Here is a 12,176-nt window from a genome sequence, read left to right as displayed (position 1 = left end):
TTAGCAGTAGCCGAGCAGCCAGGGCCTACTGCGAGGCGATGGCGTGAGCGTTGGTTACGAATATACTTTACACTACATATTCAAACATACGTTGTCACAGCAATGGCGAAAGTACAGCCTTGGGAATTCGCCAGCAAAAGAATGCGTCGATTATATATAGTAAAAAATCTAGACTAGTTAAAGTGAAAAACTGAAAACTAGACGAATCATGTTGCATACAACAAAATGTCGGACGTCCATCCTTGGCACTGTGCAGAGACGCAGCTACCTAAGTGCAGCAGTTGCTATTAGTGCAACAGGTGCAGCGGCACCTGCGCACAGGTGTATGATGGGTCCACTGAACCACCACCATGTCTCTCTTTCACTCCACATGCGGAGGCTGGAGGAGTAATTTCTCTTGCTTGAATTGAGGCCCATTGCACCCTAATATGTTACTAGTGCAGTCCAGTGGTACTTTATTATTATTTATTGATAGATGAGCAGTTATTATAAAACAATACTAACATTAAACTATTGGTTCCTCCGGTCACTGAGAACCGCTCAGGTGTTTGAGAATCACTCTGAGAATGACTTTGAGAGTCAGTCAAAGAATAGAATGTGTCTCAGTGCACAAGACAGGCGCATCAAAACTAGGCATTCGTGGCACCTCAATTGGTTCAGATGTTTCTGTGATGTTTTGAGCCATAAGTCTAGTAAAAGTCAAATAAACCTATTTTGAAAGTTGCTTGTTTGTTTAAAAGGGCTTTGGATTTTTTGTGTGCATATTTTGTAACTGTTCGACGGTGCTGAGGGGCCTACAAGGCTTGCATTTCCCGATTGGGATTACCAAGTGGATAAATAAACCAATAGGTCGCAAGTGGCCAGTTCTGTTAAGGTTTGTTTTCAGGGCTCCGGGTTACGTGAGCAACTTTTTTCATCATCCTGTATCATGGGCACCAGCAATTTAGTGGCGGGGGTCAAATTATGCTCAGTGTTAACTAAATTATATAGCAAGAAAAGACAGATTATCTGGCGTAATGAAGCGCATCTTGTGACAGTATTCTTGCATTATTTTGTCTTTTTGCTTCATGCTAACACTATATGGGCAAAGGTTCCGAATTATTAGTAACAGTTTATCACTCACATGCAGCAATAAGCAATCGAAATGTGATCAGTGGAACTTCGCAGGTAGGGCCTTCCTCTGCGTGGCAACTCGCGCCCCCACATTTTTGTTAATTTATGATCTGTTTGAGCTAGAATAATTATTTCTTTTGGCAAATCTGTAAATTATGCAGAAGATGATGGAATATGTGGCAAAAGAGGCAAATCTATAATTATGTTGAAAGCGCTGCGTCCACGCTATAGAATCACATAATTTAGTGGCTCTGCATGCATTTTAGGACTGGCTAATCGTAGCCACATGTTTTGTCTCTGTTGGGATTATGGGGAATTTGTGTATTGTGTTAGGAATACCGAGGTATCTTCAAATGGCCACAGGCCAAGTTATTTAGGTAACCTTTGGAACAATGTGGCCTCCAGGGTTAAGGGAAACTTCAGATTCTCTAGGGTGACAAATACGTTAAGAAACCTGCTCTGGTACTTGCCTACCTGCTGCTGGACCCTGACTGCCAGGTGGGCTGTTCCAAGTTGGGTTGGGTTGGGTTGAGTGTTTGAGTGCCATCAGACACAGCCACAGCGCATGAGACTAACTCACTACTTCACTCTCACTCACTACTTCACTCTCTCTCTATCTCACTACCGCTCTCTCTCTCTCTCTCTCTCTCTCTCTCAAATACACTAACTCACTTTCACTCTCTCATACACTACCTCACTCTCTCTCTAGCTCACTACTTCACAACATCTCTCTGTTTCTATCTCAATACAGCACAACTCTCACCCTCACTACCTCATTCTTTCACTACCTCACTCTCTCTCACTACCTCACTCTATATCTACTTCACTCTCCCACAAAACAAAAATAACTACATCACTACTCAAATTATATCTATAACACTATCTCACTCTCTCTCACTAACTCTCTCCATAACATCACTCTATCTTTTTCCATATCACTCTCAACTATAACACAAGTCACTCACTCAAAAAATAACTACAACACTCTCTCGCTGACTCACTCTCTATCTCACTAGCTCACTCTCTCTCTCCAACTCACTACGTCACTCTCTATCTCACTAACTCACTCTCTCTCTATCTCACTAAGTCACTTTCACTCTCTCTTAAACTACCTCAGTCCTTCTCTATCTCACTATGTCACAACATCACTCATTGTTTCTATCTCACTACCACCAAAATCACTCTCCATCACTAACTCACTCTTTCACTACCTCACTCTCTCTGTCTCACTACCTCACTCTCTCTATTTCTATATCACTAAGTCACTTTCACTCTCTTTCACTACCTCACTCTCTGTCTCTGTTTTCGTTCAGAGGTAAGCATTTTGTTTTTTGTTTGCTAATCTTATGTTTATTCTCTCTTTTCTAGGTTCAACATGGCCCGTGGCGATTCCCTTCAGCGATGTGCACCACTGTGCACGGAGTTGTTCAGACAGGTATGTATGTTGATTTTAGTTTATGTTAGAGGTAAGGCATATTTTTATTTTTACACTGCACTGTCCTTTTACTGCTGCACTCTCTCCTCAGCCTCTCCCTGCGCCATCGCTTCACTGCTGTACTCTCTGCTCAGCCCCCCCCCATCCAGGCTGCAGCCCTCACTCCTCCACTGCAACATCACTCACTGCTGCACTCTCTCCTCAGCCTCTCACGGTACCATCGCTTCACTGATGCACTCTCCTCAGCCTCTTACTGCACCATCCCTTCACTCTCTCCTCAGCTCCACTATACCGTCTCTTCCCTGTTACAGTCCCTTCACTGCTGCACTCTCTGCTCAGCCCCCCACTGCACCGTCCTTTTAATGCTGCACTCTCCTCAGTCTCTCACTGCACCATCCTTTCACTGCTGCACTCTCTCCTCAGCCTCTCCCTGCACTGTCCCTTCACTGATGCACTCTCCTCAGCCTCTCCCTGCACCGTCCCTTCACTGATGCACTCTCTGCTCAGCTCCCCATTGCATCGTCCCTTCACTCTCCTCAGCCTCTCCCTGCACCGTCCCTTCACTGATGCACTCTCTGTTCAACCCCCCATTGCATCGTCCCTTCACTGCTGCACTTTCCTCAGCCTCTCACTGCACCATCGCTTCACTGCAGCACTCTCTCCTCAGCCTCTCCCTGCGCCATCGCTTCACTCTCTGCTCAGCCCCCCCATCCAGGCTGCAGCCCTCACTCCTCCACTGCACCATCACTCACTGCTGCACTCTCTCTCAGCCTCTCACGGTACTGTCCCTTCACTGCTGCACTCTCCTCAGCCTCTCACTGCACCATCCCTTCACTGCTGCACTCTCTTCAGTCTCTCACTGCACCATCCCTTCACTGCTGCACTCTCTCCTCAGCCTCTCCCTGCACCGTCCATTAACTGATGCACTCTCTGCTCAGCCTCCAATTGCATCGTCCCTTCACTGCTGCACTCTCTTCAGCCTCTCCCTGCACCGTCCCTTCACTGGTGCACTCTCCTCAGTCTCTCACTGCACCATCCCTTCACTGCTGCACTCTCTCCTCAGCCTCTCCCTGCACCGTCCCTTCACTGATGCACTCTCTCCTCAGCCTCTCCCTGCACCGTCCCTTTATTGCTGCACTCTCTCCTTAGCCTCTCCTTGCACCGTCCCTTCGCTGCTGCACTCTCCTCAGCCTCTCACTGCACCGTCACTTCACTGCTGCACTCACTCCTCCTCCCCACTGCACCGTCCCTTCACTGCTGCACTCTCCTCAGCCTCTCACTGCATTATCCCTTCACTGCTACACTCTCTCCTCAGTCCCACTGCACCGTCCCTTCACTGCTGCACTCTATGCTCAGCCCCCCACTGCTCCGTCCTTTTACTGCTGCACTCTCTGCTCAGCCCCCCACTGCACCGTCCTTTTACTGCTGCACTCTCCTCAGCTTCTCCCTGCACCGTCCCTTCACTGCTGCACTCTCTGCTCAGCCTCTCCCTGCACTGTCCCTTTACTGATGCACTCTCTCCTCAGCCTCTCCCTGCACTGTCCCTTCACTGCTGCACTCTCCTCAGCCTCTCCTTGCACCGTCCCTTCACTGATGCACTCTCTGCTCAGCCCCCCATTGCATTCACTCATCTATCCATCCTTTCCCTCATCATTCCATTCACCCCTTCACTCATCCATTCATACTTTCACTAATCCATCCAGCTATGGCTTCCTTGTATAACACATTTTGTCTGCAAAATGTCTGTAATATACATTAAAAATAAATAGAAAAATAAACTATTTCCAAGATTGTCTTTAAAAATTAATCTAAGTGATGAGCGCAAAAATCTGTAGAACAGAGCTGGCTCTTTCACACCACACCTCCCCTTCACTCCCACCCCCTTTGAAAGGCTGGGGCCCTGGGCCAGAGTCCACTTTGCAGATGCCTTAAAAGTTCTCTGAAAAAGTAGAGCTAACTCTCCCAGGAGGGGGTTAATTCACAGCGCTGAAATGCTTCAGCTGCAGTGGGAGGCAAGGGGTCTCCTCTACTAAAACTGAAAGCGTGTCTAACTTTCTGTAAGGCGAAACCGTTGCATTGTAAATGCTTGTTTTACTAACTCCCCATTTTTTGTTTATTTGGTTACTCTTTCGTTGTTTGATATAGTAGAAGTGATGCATCAAACACTGCAAGTACAGACCTAGGAGACTCCCTGAAATGACTGAAAATAAAATGAACCAATCACTATCCATAAAATAACAAGGCATGTGGCATAGAAGGATGCTGGTAAAAACAACAAGCCCTCGGCATTGCGCGCTGTGGAAAATTCACGCTTGAATGCCTGAAGTCAGAAGGGTGGGAGGGAACCTTTGAAGTGTGAATCTCTCTGCATTGCTGTGGCGAGTCTGAAGCGCGTGCACGGGCACATGAACTGCATGGAATCCGAATCCGCGCTTGGTTCAAAGAGTTTGTTTCAGCTACAATAGATCAACATCTGCAATGTGCAAGCGCATTGGCAGAGGTCAACCTAAAAATGCCACTGACTAACTTAAGGAGAAAAAGCAAAACTTAACATATAGTTGCTATATAGTAGATAAGACACTGTTTATGTTGATGAAATGATGGGAAGTCCACTTGTCTAAGACTCAATTGATTAAACGCTTTCTTTCAAGTCCAGAAAAAAGTAACAAAATGTTTGATTTGTTTGAAATTGTCACACCACAACGATACAAAGTACTTCGGAAGCTATATTAGGGGTTAATATTTTTGACATGTAGCGATTCTTTATTCTTCAGTTGGAAACTCGCCTGACTTCTTATTTCCTGGTTTCAAACGTACAATCAGAATATAAAGGGGCATATTATGAACACATCTAACATGGGCTTCGATTGGAATTCATAGATCCTATTATCAGGCCATTATCGCCGCTTTATCGGCAGTTTCCTGCCGATAAAAACGGCGATAATGTATCGCCTGTCCTTCATAATATGCCCCAAAATTCCATCTGGAATCTCAATTTGGAAACACTGCAGCCTGTGCTTGGCAGAAAAAAAATTGCAGAGCCAGAAAAAAATAAGTCATTAAAAAGACAGGAAGGGCCTCATTTATGCTCCACCCGAAAGTCACTTTTTGTGACATTCCGAGGCGCAGAAGCCTGCGTGATATTGATCAGGCAGCACTAAGCCTCTCTTTTGGCTTAATGCTGCCTGATAAATTTCAGTCACTTTAACACAATGTTCTGCCTTAAAGGGGCGTGCAAAGGATGTTGCAACATCCATGGCCTTTTGACACTGCCCCAGATTTACGAAAAATCGTAAATCTGAGGTAAATCCGAGGCAGTGCCAAAAGCTTATGCCTCCGCAGGGGAGGCGCAACAGGGAGAAATATCTATTTCTGATCGTTTTTCCATGTGTGGTGCATTCTGCAGCACACATAGAAAGAGGAAAAACCTCTTATGATTATTTTTGTACAGACTGGTTTCCCTTCCTGTACAAAAATAATCATCCCCTCAATGCAGGCACCCTTGCATCATAGTGCAAAGGTGCCTGCGTTGGCGCAGGCAGCCCATTGTGCGCCGGCGCAGGGGAAAAGGACAGGAATGCGCCCTATCATATAGATACTGCACATTCCTGCCCTTTTCTTTTGCCATAGGGAAGGCGCAGTAGGAAGGCCTGCTGCGCTTCCCTACGCCAAAACCTCATAAATGAGGCCCAAAGATTTTTGACAAACAAATCAAACAGTATAACTTGCTGAGATTACAAGTACCCAAACAGAAATCTTGCAAAGTGTTATTGCTAAACAGGGAGAGCACATTGATAGCCTGATATGTGAACAGAGTGGGATTAGTGAAGGCTCACCCAAATGTTTATTGGGTGTAGTACTAGTACATTGGGAGAAAAAAGTAATAGTCATCCCTTGAATGATTGTAAAAACGTTCAGATGCATGGTTAATATTATTTTTAAACATGTAATTCAAGAAATCTAATCAGTGGACCAGAAGTAAACAACAAAAGAAGGAAGTGATTAATAGGCATATGAGCTATGTATTAGAAGAAACACGTGTACTTCTTGGTAATCACTTGGCAAATGCAGGTATTTCATGCACTGCTGCTGGGTGGAGTTTATGGTTTTCGGCAAATGGTCCACAATTTAGGTAGAGACAGCCGTCAACAGAAGCCAGCTCTGTGTTATATAATGTGTCAAAGGATGTTTAATTTGAAACATTGCACAAGTTACTACTTGTGTAACGATATATCTGTAAGAGACATTAGTTAGTGATAGATTCCTTACCTTAGAATATCCGCAGGCGTCAGACTGGATCCGGAAATGTTTGCGTAGCAGTACCCTTGCGCGTCGGTAGGCGTCGTCTGCGGCTCCGCGTCCGTCGTCGGCGCCGTGATGACGTCGGAGTACTTAGACGGCGCCTCCGCGTGCTGACGTCAGTTCTTAGACACAGCTTTTCCGCCAGAAACACAGAGCCATGTTAAAAACCAACACTGGTGCCATTGAAACTAGGGCCCTGAAAGGGGATGACCTTAACCCTAGATATCGGTTCGCAGAACGGGGAGGATGGGTGAGTCGGTAAGGAATCTATCACTAACTAATGTCTCTTACAGATATATCGTTACACAAGTAGTAACTTGTGCATCTGAAAGAGACACGTTAGTGATAGATTCCTTACCTTAGAATAGATACCCCAGCAATACCAACCCCGGTGGTGGGTCTGCGAACCAATAATCACACCAGAAAGTCCTGGAGGACGGAACGGCCAAAGAAGCCATCCCTCCGGACTTGACTGTCCAGGCAATAGTGTCTTGCAAACGTGTGCAGCGAGGCCCACGTAGCTGCCTGGCAGATGTCCTGCAATGGCACTCCCCGGCCCAGGGCAGTTGTAGTCGCCGAGGCCCGAGTGGAATGAGCCCGCAATCCAACAGGGATCTCCTTTTTAGCCAAGGAGTAACATGCCTGGATACACAAGATGATCCACCGGGAGATGGTCCGCTTGTGCACCGCCTTTCCCTTCTTAGCGCCCACGTAACCAACAAAGAGTTGGTCATCCACCCGGAACTGGCGTGTGCGATCCAGATAGTAAGAGAGCGCACGTGTTAGGTCCAGACGGTGGAGCCGCTCTTCCTCTTTAGAGGGATGCGGTGGCGGAAAGAAGGTAGGCAAGGTAATAGACTGCCCGATGTGGAAGGCTGTGACAACCTTGGGCAGGAAAGATGGCCTAGTCCGCAACACAACCTTGTCCGGATGGACAGAAAGGAAAGGGGGTTTAGATGAAAGAGCCTGGAGCTCACTCACTCTCGTGGCAGAGGTGATGGCAACCAGGAAAACAGTCTTTAGAGTGAGAAGGCGGAGAGGACAGTTGTGAAGGGGCTCAAAGGGAGCGCACATCAGGAATGTAAGAACAAGGTTCAAGTCCCACTGAGGCATCACAAACGGAACAGGAGGGAACGTGTGTGGGATGCCCTTCAGAAATGATTTACAATAGGGGACTTGAACAAAGAAGGTTGATCAGGCAGCCTTAGAAAGGCTGAAAGGGCAGAAAGGTAGCCCTTGATAGTGCCCAGAGCAGAGCCCTGCTGAGCAAGAGAAAGAAGGAAGAGAAGAACCTCAGAAAGAGGGGCAGAAAGTGGATCCACAGCCTTTGCTGTGCACCATGCCACAAATTTATTCCACCTGCAGGCGTATACGGAATTTGTAGAGGGACGCCTGGCTGCCAGAATGACATTACACACTTCAGGAGGCAAGTCAAATGGCCTCAACTGTCGCCGCTCAATCTCCAAGCATGGAGGTGGAGACTGGACAGGTTCGGGTGGAGGACCGTCCCCTGCTGCTACAACAGAAGGTCCTCCTGAAGAGGCAGACGAACCGGGGGATCGACTGACATACTGAGTAGCTCTGGATACCTTTGTGCCCAGTCCGGAGCCACAAGGATGACTTGGACCCGGTCGCGCTTGATCTTATTCAGCACTCTGGGCAGAAGTGGTATAGGCGGACAGGCATACAACAGACCGCAACTCCACTCGCGTCGAAAAGCGTCTCAGAGCGAGTGCCGCCTTGGAAATTCCAACGCGCAGAACTGATCTAACCAAGGCTCTCCCCACTGCGAATAGATCTAACCAAGGCTCTCCCCACTGCTGAAAGAGGCCTTGTGCCACGTCTGAGTTCAGACGCCATTCGTGATCCATCATGCACCGATGGCTGAGCTCGTCCGCCCTGGCATTCAGGGAACCTGCCAGGTGTTGAACCACCAGGGTCACGCCCTGATGTTCCAGCCACTGCCAGAGGCGCAGAGCCTCCTGGTAAAGGGTCCACGACCCCACCCCGCCCTGTTTGTTGCAGTACCACATGGCGGTGGTGTTGTCCGTGAACACCTGCACTACACTCCCTCAAACAGAGGGGAGGAATGCCTTCAGTGCTAGACTAATCACCTGCAGCTCCAAAAGGTTGATATGGAGCTGGGACTCTGCCAGAGACCAGAGGCCTCTGATCTCCGCCTCTCCCATGTGGCCTCCCCAGCCCTGGAGGGATGCGTCCGTCACAACTACGTGCTCCGGTTGGGGAAGGGAGAGGGATCTGCCGCTGACCCATTCGCGGTCCGTGAGCCACCACTGCAGCTGTCTCGCAGTGCCCTCCGACATCAGGACATGGTCGGAGAGGTTGCCCTGATGCTGGGCCCACTGAAACTTCAGGTCCCACTGCAGAGCCCGCATCCGCCACCGGGCGTGATGCACCAGAAGGATGCAGGAGGCCATCAGCCCCAGAAGCCGCAGCGTCAACCTGACCGAGATCCGGGATAAAGGCTGAAAGAGTGGAATCAGAGCCTGAATATCCCGAACCCGCTGTTCGGGTGGATAAACCCGAAACTGCGCCGAGTCGAGAACCGCTCCGATGAAGAGGAGCTTCCGAGAGGGGCACAGGTGTGACTTCGGCACATTGATGGAGAACCCTAGCTGGTGCAGGAGGTCTGCCGTTGTCTGGAGGTGGCTGACGACTGTCTGGGGCGAGCCCGCCTTCAACAACCAGTCGAGGTAGGGGAAGACAAACCCCTAACCTGCGCAGATGAGCTGCGACCTCCGCCATCACCTTTGTGAACACCCGTGGGGCGCTGGTAATGCCAAAGGGGAGCACGGTAAACTGAAAGTGCTCGTGGCAAACCGTGAACCGTAGGTAGCGCCGGTGGGCCGGCAGGACGGGAATGTGGAAATAAGCGTCCTGCAAGTCCAACGCTACCATCCAGTCTCCTGGGTCCAGGGGAGCTAAGACCTGAGCCTGTGTCAGCATTTTGAACTTCCCCTTCCAGAGGAAGCCGTTGACGTTCCGGAGGTCCAAGATAGGGCGTAGGCCCCCTTTGCCCTTCTTGGGTACCAGAAAGTAGTGGGAGTAGCAACCACACCCTACTTCTGGCCCAGGAACACGCTCGATGGCCCCCTTGGCCAAGAGGGCCGTAATTCCTCCTGCAGAAGTTGCAAATGATTCCCCCGATACACGGTGGTTCTGCGGTGGCATGGCTGGAGGAGTCGCCTCGAAGGGGAGGGAGTAGCCCCTTCGGACGATTTGCAGCACCCACCTGTCCGACGTGACAGTGCGCCAGTGGAGTAGGTGATGGCGAACCCTGCCCCCCACTGGTGACACATGGGCCTGAAAGCCCGGACTAGGCGGGTTTTGAGGCGGATGCTGCGGGGGAAGGTGTGGACTGTCCTCGCCGTTGTCCCCGACCGCCGCCACGGAGGTTTCCTCGGCCGCCACCGCGTTGGGTATTACTCTGCGGTTCGTTGCTGGCAGCACGTGTGGGTACACCACTTCCTTGGCAACGAAAGGAGCAAAAGGCACCCGATTGCTGGCGCCGGGCCGAGAGGCCCAAGGACTTGTCCGTAGCCCTGGAGTCCTTAAAGCGCTCAAGCGCATGGTCTGCCTTGTCGCCAAAAAAGGCGACGTCCATCAAACGGCATGTCCATGAGTGTGTTCTGGACATCAGCCGAGAAGTTGGCGGACCTCAACCAGGCTTTGCGCCGAATCGCCACCGTCGTTGCCATCGCTCTGCCCAGTGAGTCGGTGGTATCCAGTCCACACCGGATAGAATAACGTGCCGCATCTCGGCCTTCCACAAGGGCTTGGCCGAGTTTGGCTCGTACCTCCAACGGGCATTCTGGCAGCACGTCCGCGACCGTATCCCACAGAGAGTGGGTGTAACGGCCCAAGAGGCATGCGGTGTTGGAAGACCGCAGTCCCAGACTCAGGGAGGAGAACACCTTCTTGCCGTATTGCTCATACCTCTTGGATTCCGTGTCAGGCGGAGCCGACGGGAATGCGGTCTGGGAATTGGAGGCCTGGATCACCAGGCTCTCAGGAGTGGGGTGGATGGACAGGAAACAAGGGTCGCCTGGGGCCGGGCGGTGGCGTCTGGCCACGTTCCTATCTACAGGCGAACCTGTAGCGGGCCTGGACCAAGAGCCCAAAAGAACGTCGGTCAAGGCCTCATTAAACGACAGCAGAGGCGCAGCCGAGCTTGACTGCGGTTTAAGGACCTCAGTGAGGAGGTTAGTCCTCACGGCCGCGACAGGGAGTTCAAGGCCCAAGGCCTTGGCCGCCCGCGTCAGCACCACACTGTAGGTTGCCCCCTCCTCCGTAGCCACGGTAGGAGGTGAGACAAAACCAGTGTCTGGCGAGGTGTCCAGACCACTGGCTTCCCCAAGTTCACCTGTCCAGTCCTCCTGGGACTGACACGCCCGTGTCAGAGGGTCCTCAGACCCCTCCCAATACTCCTCATCACCCATCTCCTGGTACTCAGGGGTGTCAAATGATAGGGCCGGCTCATGGAAGATGAATTCTCCGAGCGGCGCCGGAACCGGAGCGAGGGAGGTATCAGGGACGGCGCCGGAGGTGACACCTGCGGGACTGGCGTCGGTGAGGTCGTCAAGTCAACCGGCGACGACCCGGATCCAGAAGCGGCCCGCTAGGGCCCCCAGACGGGTCCGCTGGGCCCGAAGGCACCGCGGAGCGCATCGGAGGGGTGAGGGACCTCATGGCCACGAGGAACCGCTCGATCTCCTCCGGCGTCGCGCGTGGCCCAGGGACCAGAGGGTGTGGGGCCGGACGCGACGCCCTCGACTCAGACGGAGCCGCGTGGGCGGTGTCACCCGAACCCCCGGCCGCGTCGTGCGAACATCGGGGGGAGTCGGAAGAGCGATGACGTCTCTTCGACTTCTTGTGCTTACCTGATGACTTCGACCCTGAGGAGTGATGTCGACTCCCGGAGCTATGGTGGCTCCGCTCCCGCGACTGGTCCCTCGACCTCCGTCCGGACCGGGACCTCTCACGGAGCCCGGCCGACTGCCGGAGCTCTAGTCACTTGCGGGACCGCTCCCGTCTAGCTTTTGAGGTTAGGGCCCGGCAGTCGGAGCAGGTCTTGTCGTCGTGGTCGATGCCGAGACAGTGGAGACACCGGCGGTGAGGGTCGGTGACCGACATCAGTCGGTCGCAATCCTCACAAGGCTTAAAACCTGGCATCCCTACCGGCACCGTTCGGAGTCAAAGACTCGAAGGAAAGATCAAAAAGGATCGTAAAAAGTTTTAGTAAAAATATGACTAAGGTACCACTTTTTCAGTATCTGCGCTGCTGGCGGGGAAAAAAGAAGAACGG

This window comes from Lissotriton helveticus, chromosome 9 (assembly GCF_964261635.1).
Source record: "Lissotriton helveticus chromosome 9, aLisHel1.1, whole genome shotgun sequence".
Classification (NCBI taxonomy): domain Eukaryota; kingdom Metazoa; phylum Chordata; class Amphibia; order Caudata; family Salamandridae; genus Lissotriton; species Lissotriton helveticus.
This window is presented reverse-complemented; position numbering follows the sequence as displayed.